The following is a 24,303-nucleotide window of genomic DNA, read 5'->3' as shown; positions in this document are numbered from 1 at the left end:
ACTTATAAAAGAAGAGAGCATTCCACCGGTTAGGATTCATCAAGCGAGTTATAAAATCATGGCATATGCGGATGATGTCGCGATTGTTACATCGGACATCAAATTAGCACTCCCCAAAATTATAGAGCTAGCTCACGAATTCGGCTTATACTCAGGCTACAAATTAAATATATCAAAAACGCAGATAATTCATTCTACTGCTGGTACTCCTTCTGGAATGACACTATCAAATACTGCCCTATATCTGGGAGTGAAATTGACTGCCAAAGTAGAAGATATTCCTGGGCTCAATCTCGATCCTCTACTTACCTCCTCTAATAGGTCTCCTGAAAGGATAAACAATTTACACTTGTCTTTATATGGTCGGACAAACGTTATTAAGATGCTTATCCTTCCAAAATTTCTTTATTTTTTCCGGACCATACCTTTATTGATTTCTTCTAGCTTCTTTTCAAAATTAGATAGGATCGTTTCAAGATGATTATGGGGCTATAAAAGAGCCAGGAGGTCTCTTAAATGGTGTACTCTTCCTAGGGATAGAGGAAGCTGGGGGATGCCGAACCTCCGCCTATATTATTGGGCGGTATCGCTTAGGCTTATGAGCGTTTTAATTTTTCAAGAGTTTCTGGTAGATGAATCAGCTTATCCGACAATTTATGAAATGATTCTCGGCACCCAAACACGACAATGCTTAGTTAGATTCAATGAACCGAGCTATTATAAAATTTTAAGATTTAAAATTATGTCAACAGTTTATCAAATATGGAAACAGATTAAGAAAAGATTCAGTTTCAACCATGACCTAAATTATTATACACCTTTATTCAACAATCCGATGTTACCAACAATTTTTAATGATTCTATTATGCAGAGGTGGCGAAATTCTGGAATTTATCTGCTTGGGAATCTCTATCACGAAAAACAATTAGTCTCATTTACATATTTAAAACAAAAATACAAACTTACTAAAGCCGATTTTTTTAAGTATCTTCAATTACGTAGTTTTTTTAGATATGAAAAGTCTCTCAAATACTAGCAAAATTAGTAAGTTTGATGTCCTGGAATGTTGTAGGAAAAGAAATAGAATAGGGCTGATCTACCAGGCAATGATAAATCGATCGGAAGATAATCTTGAGTTGTATAATAAATAATGGAGAAAAAAACCTAGCTATAAAGAACTTAGATATTTCTGATTCTTTAGCATTAGCTGATCAAGTCTTGTTTAATGGTTCTTTAAAAGCTCAACATTTTATGTGTATTTTTGATTTATATTATACTCCCGCAAAACTCATGAAGTGGAAAGCCAACAGAGGTGACAAGTGTAGCCGATGTGGATTACCAGGGGCGAATACAATTCACATGTTTTATCTTTGCCCTCGGCTTACACAATTCATCAGTGATGTTCAAAAGTATTTAAACAATATTATCAATTCACCGATGGTGCTATCCGCTGAACTGGTAATATTTGGAATTCAATTAGACCCGAATAAGACATGCAATTTTGCGGAGGAAGGTTTTTTGTTTATATCTATGTCCATCTATAGGAACTGTATAACTACTCATTGGCTAGATGCTGATCCTCCTCTATTTCAACAATGGCAATCTAAATTACTAAAGGTCTATCAACTTGAGATGGCTATATATCATTTAAAGGGAAAGAGTAAGAAAGCCTTTGGGCTAAAGATTTGGGCCCCTATCTGTAATTGGATTTAATGTCAAATGTTTTTGAAAGCTTATATTTTACTGATTTTATTGTTGCCAGGTGGATACTTATTTAGTCTGTTATACATTGTATATATATATTTTTTTTCTCTTCTTTGTCTTCTTTTCCTTTTTTTTGTGTATTAACTATCTGCTGCTATAAAACTCAATAAATAAAAAAAAAATTAAAAAGCTAGGGGGTTCCCTAAATAAATAAAACAAATTTTGTTGCGCGCACTGCATCGCATTTGGCGATGCAGTGCGCATAATGAAATTCCTACCCCTAACCTTGCCCCTCCCCCACCCCAGGTAACTGCCCGGAAGCACTCTCACCACTGACCGCTACTGATGATGACATTGGATGACCCCGATAGCATACCGTATTTTTATAAATATTTTCAAAGGGTCCTTTGACTTGCATTTGGTATTTGTTTATATATATGCTAATTGCACTTTTTAAACACTATCCCTTTTACCATGCACGTCTTTGCACTAATATTAACAGTGATCAAATAAATCATTGGCACTGGTGAGTAAGCTTTTTGAATGATGACATTAGATGACCTGGATAGCATAGAGCTTTTTATATATGTTTTAGAAGTGTCCTTTGACCGCTTTGCTGCGGCGCACATGCGGCGGAATTTGATGTGTGTGCAGATCAGACAGCCCCCGGCCACCCAACGCACACACCCACCGTGAATCATGGGAAAGTTTAACCATGCTCATCTCGTTTACTTATTTGCATATTTGCCACTTGCATTTTTTCTTTTTTTCTTCTCATCATGTAAAGATTTTCATTATCTGTATCATCATCAATAAATACATTCTATAAGTACTTCTCAGTGAAGTGCTATAATTTGCCCAATTAATGTCAAAGCTTCCACATATTAAAGAAATACATTTTTCAACTTTGAAAAGTCTTTATCATGGTTTACCTGGTTTGTTGTATGATTTACATAACACATATTTTCAGGGCTCGGCTTGTGCACTGGCTTCAAGATCTGAGCCAGAATTCTTGGCTCAGCTCTGGCTCTGCTGTTCCTGGTAATTTGTTGCTCGCCCACCTCCATTTATACATTCATACCATTTACTAAATTTGGACTTATCTGCCACATTTTACGTACCTTACGGGCACACAATCCCCCAAGTTACTTTTAGCATTGCAGTCCCAATCGGGCCACATTGCCACAAAATCTACACCCAGCCTCTTCACAAGGTTGCTCAATACCACAGTTCTCTCCATAAAACAACTAGTCATGAGCGAAATTCATGTATTTCTTTTCCCTGTAATTGTGTGTCATATTGGGAAAATTACACATAATTACTTGAATACAAATCTGCGATTTATCACAGTATTTTAATATGAAATGGGTCGCTGAGTCAATTTTATAAGTGAGCACGCATTTTGCACTGAAAAGAATAGCATGCAAATGATCACAATTGCTGCAAACAAGATGCTGCATGTGTTCTAGTTGTTTGCGTTGTTCCCACACTCCTGCACAATAATTTTGCCATGAACTGTGACATAACTATGCAATTTGAGATAATGACTAACCCTGGGCGACGCACTCTGCTACACTCGCGAAGTTTGCGCTACTTTGCACTACGCAAATTGCACGCAGCACAGTGCACACATGGGTTGCATAGCGTAGTGCAGCGGTCATTTTTTGATTGTTCGCTGTCCTCAATGGCAAGTTGGCGACCGTGAGCGAGCAATATGACATCCCTGTGAGTCTTTTTCCTCATTCGCGATCAGCAACATCAAGTTACCGACCGCAAACTTGGAAAATAAACCTCCCAGCGAGATTCTCAATACGGGGAGGTCAGGTTTCTCATTGCGAGTGGTCGCGTATGCTCGCGACCGCTCACGATGAAAAACTTCCAGTCTGCTTTGAGAAATCTGCTGCTCGAGTAGAAATCTACTTGAGCCGCAGAAAACGACTGCTTGCAATGTGCAAGATGCGGTTTGCACTGATTGCACAGTGCGGACAAGGATCTGGCACTATGCAATCAGTCCGAACAGCATTTTGCACAGTGCACTACGCAGTGCGCGTAGCGAAGCATAGATTGCGAAGTGCACTTCGCGTAATTACTCGTAGTGCTGCTCGCAAACTACACCCAGGGATAATAATGAAGTGACATTGGTAATTATTTGTAAAAGGAGTAATATAAAATTCACAAAATTATGTGAATTGCGCTGGTGGAAGTTAAATTTTGCCTTGCCTTAAATACAACTCTTACAACTATTTCTACTTTTAACCAAATGGCTTCATCTCCTGTAAAATGAGACAAGGGTGCAAATAAAATGGTGAACACTTTGCGAGCTGAAGAGTCAGCGCTGGCTGGAGGTGAAAAGTCACTGGACAGGGGCGTAGCTTCAGCGCCACCTAAAATACCCGCCTAGAGGGGAAGCACTGGGGGTACCATGGACTGGTAAAAGACATTTCGGTGTTCCTGATGCAGTTTTTTCTGGAGGTTGGAGACTGCAGGAGAAGGAGAAAGAATAATGCTGACATGCTGTTTTTGGTGAAGGTCCTGCACAAGTTCTCCTCAACAACGGCTACCATTTCATATCTGGTTTTCTGCTGAGAGAGTTTTACTGCCTGCAATGCGATTTTGGGACCGCCTAAAGTAATGTTGCCTTCAGCAGACTTTTTATACTCATGTGATACTGAAAGCTTTGTTTTGACTGACTTTCTGGAGCCTAGGAGGAGTTTCCCTTTATTTGTATGGGAAATGTGTAACGTTGCAGTGCTTTATGGAATGCTGTACACAGTGTTGCCTTGCTTGTCCTTTATAAGACTGCTCTAACGCAATACTGTTGTATAAACTTTATTTCGACAGCTCGCATCATAAAACCTATAAAAACACCACTTTGAAAAAAAAAAGGAATTATAAAAAGTTCAATTGATACATTGGCATAATTTAGACAGGTATATAGAATCAATCAATCCAAATATCCTGCTGTAGCCAAAGTGCAGCGTGTTGTTCAGCAAATAGAGCTGTAGGTGTCATAGTTATACAACATGGCATATAAAAAACATACATAAAATACATTCTACAAAGAGGGGGGGTGCACTAAGATGCTATCTATTGAAGTGCATCTGCAGGTAAGCCCTGTTTGGAATCGCCCTGAGAGGGAACATTTTGGGGAAACTAAAACAATAAATGCATGTTCAAAGATGTATAAATAAAACGTAGTTTGCCATCTTAAGAGTCCTCCATCAACTGTATGCAACCCTCAGACTACTAGCAACTACTGCTTTCCTGTCAAGAGCTTTCATCTTATAGACCCTGCGTGGCTTAAAAACGTAGCCACACTGCAGGCAAAAAGCGGTCTAGAGTCCGATCTAAGAATGTGCAGGGCAGCGCAATGGTCCTGTGTGCCCAAATTTTGGCAAACCGGTTTGAGCCACTTCGTCCTTGGCATGGAATATTCCTGGCAAGCAAACATGACATGGGCTGCACTTTCTACCGGGGCCCTCCAGCATGGACAGTTCTTAGATATTGGGTTGCATGTGTGCCAGTTAGCTGTAATGTCATGAACGGGGAGTGGCCCAAACCTGAAATGGATATACAACATCCTGTCCCAAGGGACCTTGATTATATCTTAAAATGGCTCTAAGTGTCTATCCTTTTTGTGAAGATTAAATTATACAGTTAACTTCCCCAGGTTTGGTTTACTAAATTCTTGCTGGTCCACCCATTCCCAGTAGACATGCTTGAGCTCTTCTTTCCTTGGTGGGTCCTGCTTGTCTCAATGTGCTTGGAGCCCTAAAGCTAACATCATTTCTCTGACACTCAAAATCCAACCCACATTTCTGCTTGTGTCAATCCTCATGACCTCAGATAGGGCTTTGGCATAAGGTAAACACTCAGGGGTTCACCAAATGTGAGCCCAGAAAAGCAACCGGCGATGCCATGCTACATCGCCAATGGATCGTCTACCCATATCAAGGAAAAGAGGGGTAAGGGAAACATATATAGGCAGAATCACTAAATCCCTAAGGAATTTATGCTCAGATATGCAGAGGTCGTGGGTCTTCTCAAAACACCACAACTCTGCTCCATACAACGTTGTACTGCCTTCGCATCGTAGACCTGTAGAACTGGAGGTACTGGTCTGCTATGCAATGAACTGTGTTCCTTCCCAAGTGATCCTGCCACCCTTTTGTGGTTCATCGGTATCTAAGCTAGGTGGGGTTTCCAAGACATGTTATCTGAGAGTCGGACTCCAAGATAATCAAAGGTGCTGATTCTATCTGGGGGGTTCCACCAAGTGAAGGGCTGCCTCTGTAGAACTTGTGGGGGTTAAAGTCCATAAATTCTATTTTTGCAGTGTTAATTACCAGCCCCTGCTGTTGCAGAAAAGTTGGAACCTATTCAGAAGCTGCTGTAACCCCATTGGGTCTTAGACACCAACAAGGTATCATCTGCGAACAAGAGGGTCAGTATCTTTACACCCCCCAGGCTTGGTGCATCCGCTGGGTTTTCTTGCAGGTAACTAACCACTCCATTCATATAAAGAGAGAATAGAGTGGGAGTCAGAACACAACCCTGGCGGACTCCCCTACTGACCAAATGTGATCGGTCAGCTGTCCCTGCGACCCCCACCTTATCTGTGCAAAAGTCTCTTCGTGCAGCCTAACTGCAAGGTTAAGAATAAACAGAGGGTTGCCCATGTCTTAAAGTGTCAACCATAATTTATTTCTGGGGACTACATCAAAGGCAGTTTTTGGATTGATAAATGCTAAGTATAAGCTGCCTTTGCCCATCACCACCTCTTTCCAGTAAATGAGCTGAAGCTGGAATGCCTGATCAATAGTGCCTGTCCTGGCCCTAAAACCAGCCTGAAACTGTGATAGAATGACATTTCCGTCTGCCCACAGTTGATCCTCTGCAGCAATACTCTGCTGAAGACCTTCTGCAGAGCATCTATCAGGCTTATAGGCCTGTAGTTTGAGGGGTCATCTTTGTTTCCCTTTTTAGATCTCGCCTACACAGCGCACATGTGCTGCATAGGAAAAAAGACCTTTAGCAATCGCTTCACTTTTGCAGGCAAAAACGTGCATGCGTTGCATTGCTTTCAATGGCAACACATGCACGTTTGGCGATTCCCTTGCAGGAGCGAGCTTTCAAACCATCTGTTTGTAATTAACAGATGGTTTCAAAGATCGCTCCCGCAAGGGAATCTGGCATAGGCCCCCTCCACTCTCCCCTCCCCCTGCTGACTCCTTTTAGCACAAGGCGCGCGAGCTTGTTGGCTATGATACTAAGGTATAACGATACTTCCCGCTCGATAGTCGAGACCCACACTCGCGAGAGTACTGAGGGCAAAAGAACTTCTGCAAAAACATGCTCTCCACAATACAGACTGAAGGCCCACCTGCAATAAAACAATTTGCACATTCATGCAGCCAAAGACACTCCCCACGTAGTTTAGGGCTGCTATGGTTCATGTTTTAACTGTAGCACCAAGGGGCACGTCACGGTTTAATTGTGGAAGTAAGTGCAGGTCGGAGTTTGTCCAGAGAGAGAGTTATTTAAGCCCCAGTCTTTCTTTTGCACCCCTCTTTCCCTCCTCCTGGTGCTGCAAAGATTACTATGCAGGTCTAGCTGTACCCTCGCATGTCCCACAACTCCAGCCACTGTTTCCTCTCCCATGTGTCGCCGCCCTTCAAAATGTGTACTGGATGCATGCCCTATAGATCATATGGCCTTCGCTCTAATGAATGTTTATCTTATGGCTCCATTCTAAATCCTAGTAGGGTCTTTATGAAGCCCTCCCCTCCCATACCACGCTCCCCTATGCCCAAGGATGTTGTGGGGTCTCCATGTCAAGTCAGTAATCTGCAACTCAGACGAAAGAAAAGGCTTGGGCCTAGTGCTCCCCACAGGCCCACGCCAGTACCCCCACCCTGGTAAAGCATGCCAAAAGGTCACCTGCACCACCTCCCGAGCTCCTATCTCTCTGTGTATTTTGTCCTCGCAGGAGCTGCTGCCGCTGATGTTTTGACTTTTGCCAGTTCCTCTAAATAATCAAAGTGCAAGGTGTCTACAAGGGATTTCACTTATTCTCTAAGTCTTTGTGGTATCGAAGTTATTTATAAGTCAGTGCAATATTATCAGACTCCTAGGTGTCCAGCAGAACAACCAAAGGCAATTAATGCAATTCACATAGCACAAAATAAAATAAAACAAAACAAAACAAAGCACACAGAAAATCCTAGTCATGAAAAGTGAGTTTATCTAATTTAAGCAGTTTTAAAAAAAAAGAAGGGTACAGATAACAACAATAAATATCAGCAGAGATGTTATGTAAAAGATGCACAAATAAATTTGAACACACATTTCATATGTGTGCATCTTTGACATAACATCTCTGCTACCACAAAGACTGGTACCACAAACACTTGGACAATAAGTGAAATCCCTTGTAGACACCATGCACTTTGATCATTTTCACTGCCCAAGTCTGGATACAATTGAGTAACGTTATATTTACTTAGGAGTTTTATAATACTTAGTTCAGCTCCTTAAATGACAATATTGTAATTAAAGTGATCTTTCAGTCGTACCCAAGCAGAAGTATGCATTTTTGGAACTCCTCTTTTCTTAGAATTCTGTATCATTTAGACAAGGGCAGCACATCTGGTGTAATGTAATGTCAACAGACTGGGAAACAGCCTCGGTAGGATTCTAGTATTAGGTCCTGCTGACTCATATATCAATAGCTAGGGGGGTTCCCTAATGACCCTACAATACCTGGGCATACCTGGGCTTGAAACAAGTAAACATAAATGTGGTATATTGTGGAAAATTATCATACATTATTTCTTTTTTTTTTTTTTTTTAAACCTTTATTGTACAGAAGGCGCTCACAGATACGGGCCTACAACCCGCCGGGCCGGCCACCACAATAAAGAGACATACGAGGCAATACAGGAGAGACAACAGGATTTCTAAATAGCTCATATGAAAGGCAAAGGCAACAAGTCTTTGAGTCGCCATCACGGACAGGATAAAAATAGGTTAATTTTATAATAGAAAAAAGGGTGTCACAGGATAATGACAATCTGTAAAGTCCAGAGGGCCGTGGTGGGCCGGGAGCAAGCCGAAGTCTCGAATACAGGAAAAGACCAAAAGAACAGTACATTTTGGCAAAGGCAGAACGTGAGTCCCACATCAAGAACAATCACAATCGCTGCTCATCACCCACCCACCACTACCAGAGCACATAATAATAAAACAGCGAAAAATACGCTTACAAAACTAAAAGCCCTCCGTTACAACAACCCAAGGGAGGAAAAGAAAATGGGGGGGGGGAAAGGGAAAACAAAGGGAAGAAGAGGACATCAAAAAAGGGGAGGGGGAAAGTGAGGGCGCAGCGTCAGTGCACGCCCCCCACGGCTAACAAAGCACCCAACACTAATTCGCCACATGGAACCAGTGGCAACAGGAGAAATAAATGCGTAGTAGACCGTGACAGGAGACATACCAAAAGGGCCATGCCCGGACAAACACCCCGGGGGGGCTACGTGCCGACACCGCGCCACGAAATTAGGGGATACATAAGAGCCATAGAACCAAAAAGAGGAACAGTAAAAGATACAATAAACAGACCCCCCCACCACCCCGCACAGCCCACCCTGCACCCCTGCAGAAGGCTATGGCCTACCCCCCAGCAGCGTGCCTGTCGCCCTAATTAGAACCCGAAATATAGAGAAATATAAGAAAGAAAGAATCACTTAGATTAAAAAGGGGGGGAAGGGAAAACAGGGAAAAACAGCGGGAGAGGAGCCACATAATCAAAACCCCTTCGGCTCCCACCCCCCCGCCCGAAAATACTCAGAGCCCACGGGAAAATAATAAACACACGGATAAGCTCCAGGAACGTAAAGACGTATCAAACATAATCATACAATTATGAACGGATCATCCAAACCATACCACAAAATAACAGTCCACAGAGGTAAGATCAGCTCAACCCTGTCCTCGTTTTTCGCAAACTGTAGTCGTCCAACGCATCAGGAACCAGATCACATGGAACCGGAGGTGAATAACAGGGAGTCGAATCAAAAATACACTCAAGTTATAGCGATCGCGACCCGGATGATCCAGAAAGTAAAATAACCACTTCAGGCAAAGCAGGCAAAGTTCCGATGAGAATACGGAGAAAGCCGGTCCAGCGGCGCCGTCACAGGATCTTCGTTCGGCCATGTGAGGCAAAAGAGGAAAAAGAGACCCATCGAGGTCGGTCCAGACGGGATCCAGCCGGGGAACCTCCGGAATAGAAGGAGGCACAGGACGAAGAAGGGCAGCGGACTCCCGTACATCCACACCAACAGCAGCCTCCAGGTCCACGACCCCAAGGAAAGTTCCAGCAGCACACAACAGAGATGAAGCCGCACAAACCGAGGGGGGTCCGGCAGGCCCAACAAAGGGACCCCTCTCCAGGATAGCGGTCGGTGCTGTCATGGGTGCCCCCCAGGAGCGCAGGGCGGCGAGGATGTCGCCAAGCGTAGGCTCACCTTTACAGTATTCAGCAAACGTGCCGCGCGGCGGACCCGCATCGCCGGTCCCCGCAAGGCCGAGAGTCACGGGGCCGCCCGCCATATTAGAAGCCCGGCGGGGCCGCTGCGAACACCGACCCCCGCCCGGATATCAGCGGGGCAAAACAGGATACCGGCAACCACCAGCGGAGGTGCCACCAGGGCAGGAAGGGGAGCCACCAGAAGAAGGCGATGCGCCGGCACCCCACACGCCGCCGGCACCGTTCTCCGAGTCCGGGCGGAGGAACTCAAAATGGCCGGGCCGGAGAACAAAGGGGAGACGAGCCAGATGTACGGTTAACCCCGTCCATGGAAGTCAGCTCCCCAACACCAGGCCGCAGGACCGCCGGGCCAGGACCGGGAGGCCGCAATCGGTCTATTAGCACATCGGCCCCTCCGACCGACTCCACACCACCACCAAGGGCCAGCCACCGCGCCCCGTCCAGCCCGGGCGCCGCCAAGGAGTGCCAGGCCCGGCCGCTCCGGAGGCCCCGAAGCAGACAGGGGCGTAACTCAGGATCCGTGACACCCAGGAATCACCGGAGCAAACGGTAAGTGCCTGTGAGTTATCGTCGTTCCACTGCACATCGTGGAATACTTCCCGGGGCAGGATAAAGTACAGGATATTTGTTGCAGACAGGAGAGTGAACGGAGCCGAGCTAAAACGCGGCCATCTCGGACGCGAGCTTGGCTCCTCCCCTATCATACATTATTTATTAAAACAATGAACACAATGAATACTTAAATTAGTCACTGGTATATATGTTTGATTTCAAACTACATGGTTTATTTGACTCATTGGTGGTGACAATCTTCACTCTAGGTAAAAGTAGAATGTTACTTTAAAATTAACATTAAGCATAAAAGTGGACACAAAATAAGTAAAAGACAAGCATTTGCATAGCCAATAGGTCTCGCCTTTGGGACCTTGTAAGTATTTCGCCATGCAACAGTTAATGTTGTTGCACCAAGGATATTGTGCTGGAAAACTAAATACTTATAAGGTCCCAAAGGCGAGACCTATTGGCTATGCCAATCATTGCTGTAAATTGAGACTACCGCTGCTCCTTTCCAGGGCCCGGAGACTGGGGCACCATTAGCTATTGCGTTTGACAGGAGGAGAATATAGTGGGTCCAATTAGGGATATCAGAAAGAAATAGATCACCAGGTATGCTGTCTGGTCCTGCAGCCTTGGACGGCACTATTCTGCCTATTGCAGCCTCTATTTCGCCCAAGGAAAACTCATCTATCTCCATCATATGTATATCCTCCGAGGTTGAGTAGAGATTCTGGAAATAGTCATACCATTCCTGACCAGTAAAGTAATTAGGAGGTGGGGGTGCTCCTGACTTATTACCCCAGGTGACTAAAGACCAGAATGAGGTGTTGTCGTTTTGCTACACTTGCTTCTTTGAGCTCCTGCCAGTAAGATTCGTCCCATGCTGATTTTGCTGAACGCAGGGTGGTTTTGTAGCACTTCCTGACAACAATAATCATGGAGGAATTCCTATCTCTGATTGCTAAAGCCAGGAGTGTTCACTCGCATCTACAATCCTTGGTGTACCATGAGTGAGCTCCTCTTTGCGACCTGTTGGGCTTACGGTCTGATCTGAGAACTAAAAAATGAAGATTAATTATTAATTCGATCAAAGTTGCGGGAGTGCATCATGGTTGCATCTGCAGAACAGCTTTCGCTGGTAATCATGGCCTGGAGCTCTGATATGCCCTCTGCCAGGCCTTTCAGTACACCTAGGATCTTGTTTTCTTGCAAAACCACCTTCTGCCATTTTAGTGATCTGTTATTATTCGAGGGGAGAATTTCCCTGGTGAGTGTCAGAGGTTGATTGCTCTTGGGATAATATGGAGCTGCCCACAGAGGCTGCATACTTAAACAAAGGGGATTGGGGTTGGTCTCTGTGGTTGTACCCACACTCTTATCAACTAGATCTCTCCAAAGATTCACATCAAGAAGAATATAATTGATGCGAGACGGGCAACTTGCTCTGTTGTATGTATTAGCGCCCTGTTTGTCTGAGGATGTTCTGCCATTTACTGCCCTTAGGCCAACCTCAACATTAAGGGAATTAAAGTAGAGTGCTGTCTGTGTGCATTTTTTGACTGGGGTAAATTTAGGACAGGGACAGCCCATTTGATGTCATCATCCTCAGTGTCTTAGAAGTCTTCAGTGTCAAGTGGTTCAAAGGTACTCTTAAAATCACCCGCTACTATCACTCCGAAGCAAGCTGAGCATCTAGCTAAGCTTTTGTCCAGCAGAGTGATAGTGGGTGATGGTCTACCACCTCTGCTCCCTCTCACATAGACATTGAACAAATCATTTTGGGCTCCCTCCTAAGTCCCCTAATTCCCAACCCCAAAATATCTGGGCTTGAACTAGAATGGAGGGTGATCCGACATCTCAGGGTGATGCTTACCCAAATAATCCGGCCCCCTGCTGGACGCCCTCTCCCACTTGTTGTTTCTGGTGAAAAAAGCATTATAACCTGATTTAAATTGGAGAACTAAGCTCCAAATCTCTTGAAAAATGCAGATGTCATAGCTCTCAATTAGGTAATTCCAATGGGGAAGTGAAATTTTGCTATTTAACCCAGCCACATTCCATGATAACACCCTGACCTGTCAACGGGGATCTGGACTAAGAGGCGATACGACATTTGCACTGGAGGGCCAATGGTTAGTCGCAGCATGGGACAGAACCTCTGGACTATATGGGTCTGACTTCCCTGAGCATGGCCTCTTCTGATGTTTCTCTGTTGTTAGGCAGCGGTCTACATAAGTAGATGGGATAACACTATATATTTTTGTACTGTGACTATATTCTGGCACCTGAGTAGTTTTTATCTTGCCTGCTAGTGAGCATTTGGAGTTACTTGCTATTGAATTTTCCTCATATTAATAAGCGCGGCAATATTACTTCAGTGGGAAATACTAGCATACTGTAGTTCTCATTTCAATTGCTAAATTACGGAAGCCGCATTTTGTCTTTACTCCTAAGGCTCACTAATCTTCTAATACAGGGGTCGATTCCGATTCGTGAGAAAACGCTCCGATTAGCCGTACGGAGCGTTTTTCCCGTACGAATCGTACCCTGCAGCTTCATACCAGGAGCTGGACTTCGTACGAATCGTACAGAGACCGTACGAATCAAATCCCCGTACGAATCTCCCTCGGAAACCGCTGTATGCGACATCCGTACGGTTCGCGGCTGGTTTTTCTGACCCAGCAAATACGATTTGTGTCGGGTACGCACCGTACGACGCTTTTTCTACAGGAGACAAACACATCCGGAGAAGCAGAGTTTGCCTCGAAACAGGTACGGAACGCCCCTCCCCCGGTTACGGTCCGTACACCCCATGATCGCAGGGGTACGGTGTGTACCCCTGCGATCATGGGGTGTACGCACCGTACCCCACGATCATGGGGTGTACGCACCGTACCCCATGTTCGCTGGGTGTACGGTGCGTACACCCTGCAATCGTGGGGTATGGTGGGTACACCCTATGATCGCAGGGGTACGCACGTACCCCTGAGATCATGGTGTGTACGGACCGTACGGTGTTTATGTGATTGTGTGCTTTTCCATACGAATCGCCCTTACCTGACATGGACCGTATGAATCGCGTCTTCATACCCTGGTCTTGATCGTACTCGTCGGGTCGTACGGCATGTTTACGATTTGTACGGAGAGGGCTCCGAATACGAATCGTACGGACGTTTTTTTTCCAGGATCGGAATCGACCCCTAACTGTTGAATCGGCTTTCCCTGCTTCCAAGGAATTACCAATTGATTCTTTGGAGCCTCCTTGTGAAATGGTAATTCTACGATGTCTCGTGCTGTCTCCCTGCAATCCTCCACATGTAAAGATCAGTCTCCTTCCTCAGTTCCTAAACGAGCAAAACAAGATCCTCCTTCACCTGAAAAAGTCCATGTCTCCTTTTTCACTAGAACTATTGCTGGAGGAGATTTGTGCATTACAGCCTTTTGGGGAAGAGACTAATAACAGGATGCAATGTTTGGATGACAAAGGGTCAATGATGGAGGAACGTGTATCTTTGGTGGAACAACTGGTTGTTGACCTTCGCAAGGAAATAAAATCAACTATCTGGAAAAAGAGGTTTTTCCACTTAAAGAACACACATAGGATTTGAAAAACAGGAACAGGCAAAATAATCTCTGTATTTATGCCTTCCAGGGGCTTTGGAAGGTAATGATCCTGTATCATTTTTCGCCTCCTGCCTTCCGAATTTGTTAGATATGCTTTCCTCTACTGTACTGAGCACTCAGAGGGCGTACAGGCTAGGTCCTCGTCCTGCATTGTCATCGTCTCCAGTCAACCCAAGGGGAGCCATTTTTTTGGGAGGGAAGTTTAATGACCTGTTGATGATTTTTTCTGCAGCTAAAGCTAAACCTCAAGTCACTTGGTTGGATCAGAGATTTCTTTTTCTCTCAGCATGTTTCTAATGCTACTTCTGCCAGAAGTAAGGAATTGCTTAATCTTTGCACTCCTCTCCGCTATCTTAGTGCCAGATATGGTCTTTCTCCTCCATGTATTTTTAAGGGGACATTCCAGAATAACACTACAATGTTTGAGGATCCGGCTGAACTTAAAAAGTTCATACATTCTCATGCCTTGGTCACTATGAAGTCAGCTGGTCCTTCTAGTAGTTGATGTTTTTCTCTCCTTGTCAGGTTTTTGTTTTCTCTGACAGTTTAATAAGGCTTCCTTAAAGTTTTTATATATTTCATGTGTAATTTTTGGGGGAAATGCTCTAATATGTTATATTGTTTGTTCTAAGTTGCTCTCCTTGTCTTTTTTACAGATTCATTGTGTATGTTTACTTTGTGCAGTCCTATCTTGTAAGTGTGTATGGTCCAGGTATGACATGTATTCCTTTCCATCTGGGTGTGTCATTGTTGTATGTGTCTTCACCACCCTGTTTTTTCTCCTATTGTTATTCATTTAGGTATGTCCTTACAGTCATCCTTTTTCCTTTTTGGATATATACTATCTTTTCTTTCTGCTTCTCATCTTTTCTTGTTACCTTCTTTTTCTGACACTCCTGGTTTTCTTCATTCTTTATCTATCACTTTTTTCTTTAGTTTTCTCCTTGACGATTTTTTTCTTATTTTCATTTCTTTCTCCATCATTGTTTCCTTTTTATCTCTCGATGTTGATGCTGTTAGTCTTTAGTAGGTTTAGCTTTTTCGAACATTTTTGCCCTAAATCTCATGGAATATTAAGTGGTCTCTTAATCCGGTTAAACAACAGAGAATATTATCACACTTAATTAAATCTAATCCTGACCTTGGGCCCGATTCACAGAACTAACTTAAGACAAAATCCAAACTTACTACTTTTGGTATTCACAGAATGCACTTACTACTTTTGGTATTCACAGAATGGATTTATGACTACTAACTCTACGTCCGCACTCGGGCCGGAAATTCCGGCCCGGAGGCGGAGCTTCCAGCCCAGAGGTGGAGATTTCAGCCATGGCTAAATCCCCACCTCCAAGCCGGAAGCTCCGCCTCCGGGCTGGAAGCTCCACCTCCAAGCCGGAAGCTCAGCCTCCGGGACGGAATTTCCGGCCCGAGTGCCGACGTAGAGTTAGTAGTCGTAAATCCATTCTGTGAATACCAAAAGTAGTAAGTGCATTCTGTGAATACCAAAAGTAGTAAGATTAGGATTTTGTCTTAAGTTAATTCTGTGAATCGGGCCCCTTGTTCTTCTGCAAGAATCCCATCTTACTCAATCTGAAGTACTGAAATGTAATCAAAACTCGGTTGGACTTATGTTTGTTTCTCCTTCAGTGACGAAATAAATGGGGTGCTGGTATTGTGTAATAAGTCTTTTAATCTTACTGTGGTTTTGCAAGAAATGGATGATGCATGCTGAAGGGTTTTTATTAATGTTTTTGTAGCTAATACACATGTAACTATATTGAATGTTTATGCTCCTACAAGACCTGACCATAATTTTTGGCCTTCCATTGCAAGACAATGTGTCCAATATTGTGATGCACACTATAATTTAGGAGGGGGGTGTAACCAGATCTTAGATCCTTTTTTGGATAGACAGTCATCAGTTCAATTTGTGTCACATACAATGTATAAACAATTTCACTCTGGCACTTTTAAAAGTACATTAGTAGATTCATGGAGATTGTCTAACCCTAAAGAGTATACCTTTTATTCTGCCACTCGTAGAATACTTTCACTAGACCACATTTTTCTTTCTAAATCTCTCACAATGTCTTGTGCAAACCTAAATTAGTCCAATTGTACTTTATGATCATGCCATGGTTGTCTCTGACTTGGATTTGGTTCCTCCTAGATCTCCATCACATAATGGATATCCAATAATTATTTACTTCAAGATGCTCACTTTTCTAGTTCTTTTATTTCTTTTGCCTCAGAATTTTCCTCTTTTAATGATAATTCGGAGATTTCACCTGCTTATTGTGGGACACGTTTTAAACGTCTGCGAGGGACTTTACTTTAAACCATGTCTCAAGGTAAAAGAAAAATAGAATGCAAGACCTTAATGCATTACTCTCATCAGTCAAGACTATGGAGCAGCGGTACTTCTCTTCAATATCATCTTCAGATTTGCATATTTTGTTACAGGCTAATTGAAGTTCAATACTATCTCTACTGATGAAGCTAACCACATACAACTGAGGAAAAATGCTCGATGTTATAATGGGAAAAATAAAGTGGGTAAATTGGTAGCAAATTATTTAAAGGTTAAAAAAGAAAGACAATGTATTGATTCTTTGTCCTCTTCACGAGGGCAGTATATCAATATTCATCAAGCTACTTTAGAGTAGTTTGTAAAATTGTATATGTCCTTATATACTCCAGAAGTAATACCCCCTTTTTCCCACAATTGCAGAATATCTAGGTCTGACTTCTCATATTACTCCTCCTGACCTGGATTTTGACTCTTTAGAGGGTGGTCTTACTTCTGATGAATTGTCTGGAGCATGAAAATAATTAAAATTTGGGACAACACCAGGTTCTGATAGTTTCACAGTAGAATTGTATCTACATTTCTCTCATCGTCTTCTTCCCTATTTATAACGGTTATTTAAACATTTTACTGATTCCTCTACCACTTCAGGTTGTTTTCAGGAAGAAATTATTTGTCTTATACATAACGATGGTTAAGATTCCCAGGATTGTAAAAATTATAGACCAATCTCCGTATTAAATGTAGATTATAAATTATTTGCTGAACTTTCAGCTCTTCGATTGGAGTCATTTCTCCCTCATCTTGTTGTTAAAGAGCAATGTGGTTTTATTAAAGGGAGACTTATAGAAGATAATGCTTGTTTGTTTCTTAATGATCTTAGTAAATCCCCTAACTTCTTTTGCAGCCATAACAATTGATTCTGCGAAACCGTTTGATAGAATAAGCTGGGAGTTTATGCTTCTTTCATTACAATGGCATGGAATTGGTCCTAACTTCATAGCTCTTAATTCTCTTTTATACTGAACTCCTTGTGCATCAGTATTGATTAATTGTAGAGTTTCTACCTATTTCCCTCTTCATAGAGAAGTTAGACAAGTGTGTCCTCTTTCTCCTCTATTATTTGTGTTAGGGCTTGAACCCTTTCTTTCTTGCAATCGTAATAATTCTTCAATTTCTGGTTTTCCTTACACAGATCGTCATTTAAAATGAACTGCTTATGCAGATGATATTCTTATCTGTTGCAGGAAATTTCTTCATTTTTGCAGGTATCAGGATATCAAATAAATAAAGAAAAAACGGAAATACTTCCACTCAATAATTATACTTGTAGTCACTCTTATACTCTTATAGGGTATAAATGGTCTGCTTCTGCCAAGATTAGGTATTTAGGTATGCTTTTTTCCAGTTCTATTCTGGATACCATCTGAATTAACTTTATAGAATTAAATACTAAAATAAAGAGTATTATATTTTCTTGGAATCCTTTATTGATATCTTGGTGGGGTCACTTAGACTCTATTAAAATGTTGACCTCTCCTCTTTTGCTATATCTTTTTTTTATTTTACCTGTTCTTATTCGAAAGTATTTCTTTATGAAAATTAACTCTTTTCTTATTAGATTTGTATGGCATAGTAAAAACCCAAGAGTATCTTTACTTACTTTACAGAGATCCAAATTAGCGTGAGCTGAGATTTTTTTGAATTGCTATCATTATCATAAAGCTTTTGCCCTCTGTCAAGCAGTACTCTCGACTTCTGAGCTGTCTTCATCCTTTTCTTCTTTGGCTAGAGCTTGAAAAGGCCTTTATATTTCCCTTTACTTTCAAAGAGGTGCTATCTTTTTCTTCTACAAAGTTGCTTATTCACTCTTCTATTTTACAAAAAATGTTTTCATCGATCAAATCCATGTTTCTCCCTATTACTTTGACATCCTCTCTATTTCTAATGATGCCATTATGGTATAACTTTCTGATTAAACTTAACAACCATCCTCTTTTATGGAGTACTTCGAAGGATAGGGGCCTTATGTGGGTATCTCAACTTTTTCATAACACTTCTCCTACCTCTTTCCTCCATTTTGTCATGATTATCATTGTCCCAAGTCCTTTATCCTTGTATTTATAATTAATAAATGCTATTCTTGATGTTTATTTTTCATTTCAGCAGTCCACTGATTCAGTTATTTTGCATTTGGATTTACTGATTACCTGAAAACTGGTCCTAAAGCTTCACTTATCTATAAAACTCTCTCTCTTCGGACCCCTCTCGAACCACATCCAAGTTGGAGCACTTATGGGAACAGGACCTTGATATTGTTTGGGAAGTTACTTTTTGGAATAAGATCTATAAATTTCTAGGTCGGCGACCATTACTCAATGCCTATTTTTTATTTATCATAGACTGTATTTTACCCCCACAGATTTTCCTCAGATGCTTCTGAGGGCTGCTGAACTTGTCCCAGATCAGAAAGATTTTTTAGTTTAGAGCACTTCTTTAATATTTTTTACATTTTTCTAGGTTATCTAACCAATTATCTTGTATTATCTTTCCCTAAACATAAGTTATTAGATATCACCTTTAATTGGAAATCATCATCTAAGATATCTTATAAGGTGTGGTGGGAATCGGTATGTTTGCATCATAAATTAGATATTGTGAAACACTATTCAATGTTTATCTTCTCATTATGCTGAATTTTTATTGTTACCTCTCACTACATTTTTTAACCAGGTCGAAAGTATTATTTTCAACACTAATTCAGTATTATCTGAGAAATTCTACCCCCATAAATGTTCTCTCTGTGCTTTTTCATTGGATTTGTATGTAGTACTAGCAGCCGTCTCGACGTTGTCCGGGTAGGCTTTGCGAGGTGAAAGGTACTCCCCAGCATTGCACACCCCGGACACGGGCAGCTTCTTTCTCTCTCTTACCAATCACCCCTTTTTGCCCACTTCCCTTCAAACTACCTGGCCTTCTGTTCTGAGAGCCTCAGCTTCACCTGTCCCGGCCATCCACCTGCGCACATACCCCCCGAAACCTCCTGAGCCCAGTCACCTCATCCTCACACCATCACTTGAGTACACTCACCTCAGACTTCCCTCATCTCAGCCCACTCCCATGTGTACCCCATCACCTCCTCAGCCTATTACATTAACCCACCTCACCTCTTATTCTCTACACCCTCCCAACCAGTCAGTTACACTTGACACCTCAGTCAGACCCCCCACCTCATCCAACCCATGTCCTTGCTTTCAGTCTCACGTCTTCAACCTACCAAAAGCGTACCTTTCCTCACCCTACCAGGAACTCCCTTAACTCTCTTCAGTCCCCTTGACCCCTCTGTCACTCCGTACCCTCTCACCATCATAGCCCGTGCCATCCTCGGGGGCCGTCTCAGCCCCACGGCCCCACTGTCGCCACCGCTCTCTTCACCATGATGGTGGCGGACATTGCACTGAACCGGGTGTCGGTTCCGTGCTCCTCCCCGCGCTCCTGGCCGGACGCCGAAAGCCGCGTTACTTTTCCTCCCCACGGCTCCACTGTCGCCGCCGCTCTCTTCACCATGATGGTGGCGGACATTGCACTGAACCGGGTGTCGGTTCCGCGCTCCTCCCCGCACTCCTGTCCGGATGCTGAACGCTGCGTTTACGTAATGCTACGCCCACACGCCATTGCGCCTCTCGCAAGCGTTGTATGCGCCCATGACGCCGAACGCCACGTTCATATCACTGTATGCATACACCCAAGGACTACTTTTCCCCTAACGTTCTTCCCCCCCTAATGTATATGGTGTGGTGCTGTATAGCCTATGTCCATCTCCTGGACCGCCCCTTTCCAACGCTGTATTTGGTGTTGTGATTGGTGGTGTACTTCTGGAGTTTACCCGCCTCAAAGGACACAGTTCTATCTTTATAATAGTAGTATAGATGACATTCTTCTTTCTACTACATGAAATGTCTTTCACTTATTTATTTTAACCGCATGCGCGCTAGCGGTTTTCCCGCTGCGCACTGCGATTTAAAAAAAACCCGCGTTACGTGACAAGCTCAGCTCGTCATCCGCGTAGCGCAGGTTACGCCCATGATGAGCTGAGCTCGTCATCTGCCCCGAAGGGGTTAAGAAATGAACGAGAACGTCATTTCTCAGATTGTTATACTTAGGATACTGATTATGTCCTTTCTATCCTTATGTTTTTTACCTTTCCCCCTCCTGTCCTTCCCCTCTTTGTAAAACAATAAAGACTTTTGTATTTTTCTCATGTTGTTAATATCATGTGTGAATTGATGATTACTTACCATAGTTCCAATGTTGTTTTATAGTATTTATGGATTCTAAATATAGTCTTTTAAACACAAAAAGTCACTGGACTGTTGACAGTGCTAATGCTAGGAAGAATTATCAATGGCAAAACACATGCAAAAAAACCTGACATAGTAAGCCGGCCTTTTGTTTGTCAGAGGATCAAGATAAATACTGTTAATTTTAAAATAGGTGTGCACATGCCAGACTCTTCTTCCTGGTCCACAGATCCCCATCTTGCCAGACATAGCCTGGAAGGCATACATCCAACCAGTCATATACCAAGGGTGCTTATTGCATTCCAAAGCAAGGTAAATGCCCTCAGCCACAGTTTTGAAGCAAAACAATAGGGCACCTTACAGCTATGTGCCCAGTTCCACTATACCTGCTGCACTAATTATAGCTACTCAACTAACTCGCCTGAGAAGCAACTGCAGACACAGCAAGGGAGAGAATTGGAGACCACCCAGTCTGAGAATTAGTGCTAGTGAATGAGGTGGCCAGCACTGCAGAACTGCAAGCAGGGCATTGTGCTACCCCATCCACCATCCCCGGATGGATAACTGCTTGTAAATGAGATGGGCAGGACTATAGAGGCCTGGAGACCCTCAGTATCGGCTGTGTGCCATTAATAACTTATGACACCTCCCACCATTGCTATTAAGCACACATATGTTACAATCCCCTTAGGCCAATAAGAGGGGGAATGTAGGAGAACCATAGAGTTAAATCCCTTCTTAACAGCTGTATTCCGCCAGATATGCAAATTGGCCTGTAGACCTCCAGGTGGCAGAGGCTGGGGGTCTACACATTTACACCACGCAGTGTCTTAAAGCCAGTAACTACAGCTCAGTGGGTCATTGCATGCTCTGCAGAAATCTGTGCCATCTGAAGTTCATAGGTTTGAACCCAGAAGAGCACATTAAAGCTCACAAAGGAAATGAAGACAAATCAACAGCACCAAAATCTCTAAAACAAATCCGCATTTTGGGGTGCTATCAGAATGAAAAATCTGGCTTGGAATCCTTATTTTTCATGAATAGAGGGGGAATCTCCAGATGAATCTCGAGGGTGAGGAGGAATGTTCAGTTGAGACAGAGAAGGCATGTAGATTTACAAAGGGGACTAAAAGAAAAGGGGTGTCAAACTACAAATTATGTAAAATTAGGTGTGAGGGAACTTTATGCCATTGTCAGTGAAATAGGCTTAATATATTAAGGCTGGGAAACGGAACACACTTTAGTTTGACAAATATGGGCCAAGTAAAGCCTTAAAATAGTGAATGTAAAACAAACAGTTCGCTGGTGGCATCACATGAAGCCAGCAAATAGTCACCTGGCAGGAGAGAGGTCCTGCTCAGAAATGTGTCAATTACAGCAGCGGAGAGAGTGAATCAGATTCTGCCGGTGGCTATTTTGCCTCACCTCCAAGAGGCTTTACACATTCTGTGAGAAGCCTTCAACAAATGGATCAGACCACAAAATAGATTTATTTTGTTTTAAACACAACCAAATATCATTTTCTGGTGGAGTGGAAGAGAGCAAATTGGGGTCAACAGAACTCTATTTCTGAATCTGTTGTTGCAAGCGTTGCATAGCAAACACAGCAAGATGAGGAATGGAGTGATGAAATTTTTCAACCACTCACCCCCAGTCAAGGAATCTGTGTTGAATCTTTCATCCATTTGCTCACCACACCACCCCAGTTTGGACCCAGTCATATTCAAATCAGTCTTGTCCCTGTACCTTATAGGAGAAGTCCAGCCCGAACTGCCAGGCCAGGTACCCATGGACCAGAAACAAGCATCATGGAACCGGTTTGGGGTATCAACCCTTATCAGCAGGGCTAGCTTGAATCCAGTGGCACATCGAGCAAGGGACCTATGTCTACACTTTACCACCTAGGGCGAACATAGCAACTGCAACATACTTTGAAGCCAGGGATTGCAGGTTCAGTAGCAGGTTCACAAGAGCCAAGTCAGGGGTCATAACTGCGACCCGTAAATGATGTCCATGATTCTGTTCTCATTCCCCAATGTACTAAATTCTGTCCTTTGTCACTGTCTATCCATAATCCACCTTTCTTCAGGCATTTACTGCAATGCTTTAAACATATTGTGATTCTACAATTATTAAACAAACAGTGGTGACCTTTCCTCTCTGGACAATAACTGAGCTCAAACTAAGCTACCCCCCTACTTTTCTAAGATTTTTTAAAGGCTGGGTATTCAGTAAGATAAACACTCTCCTGTTCAGGGACAGTCTAATATATCCCTGTTATCGGGTATTTCTCTGTTCTTTTTTAGATGTTCTACTAACAGCTCTAATACTAATGCCTAGAGCAGTCATTGAGTCGTCTGGACCTGTCAGCTGCTTTTGACACTGTAGATCACTTTTCTGGTAAACACATTTACGCTTGTTGGCATTAGACGTGCAGCCCACGAATGGAGCCGAAGACCTGGCTCTTCGGCTAAAGAGTCGAACGGAACTCCCCTCCCCCTCAAACCCCACCCCCAGCACCTTGAGACCCTCTTGGGTGAGTAGCGTGCTTTACACAATTCCCTAATTGATTGAATAACTACCTGATCATTCACTCTCTATTTCCTTGTTCTTATCTATGTCCTAATCTTTACTTCTGGATGTCCTTATGCTGTATTTTTGTCTTTTGCTTAATTTTTCCAAAATCAATATTGTCTTCTAAACCTGTCTTGTCTGCTCCCTCTACGCCAGCTTTACTGATTCCCTTTTCACTTTATATGCTGTGCACATCTCCAAATGCATGACACATCAGTGTATAATTTGCCTTGTACTTATAGATCAATCCTTCTTATAGAAACTCTTGGCTACAGCATAATTAAATATCAGTACTATCCAACCATACCTCACATATATAACATGGCCACGTCCATCATTAACTAATTAGCATTGAACAATAGTTATTATTGCAGAATTATTGTGACTGATCCACAACATACTTAATCCTTGTTGAAGATATTAATTTTGACACTCCTGTTGTGTTTTTTTATCCCTGCCACCATCCCAACTCCCTCTAATGTTTACATCTTTTCTGGGTTTCAATAAGCACAAAACTGCAGTCGAAACTACTCCCCTTGTGTTTTTTTAAAGTAATACATGGCCTCTCCACCACATCTGTTGAATACATTATGTAGACACTACCGTCAGCAGTCTCCGCGATCAAACCACTTCCACCATGTACATGTGCAGATAAACCTTAAGTGTTGCTTCTTGCTTGCATT

Source organism: Lissotriton helveticus, chromosome 6 (assembly GCF_964261635.1).
Source record: "Lissotriton helveticus chromosome 6, aLisHel1.1, whole genome shotgun sequence".
Classification (NCBI taxonomy): domain Eukaryota; kingdom Metazoa; phylum Chordata; class Amphibia; order Caudata; family Salamandridae; genus Lissotriton; species Lissotriton helveticus.
Note: the sequence above shows the minus strand (reverse complement) of the source record.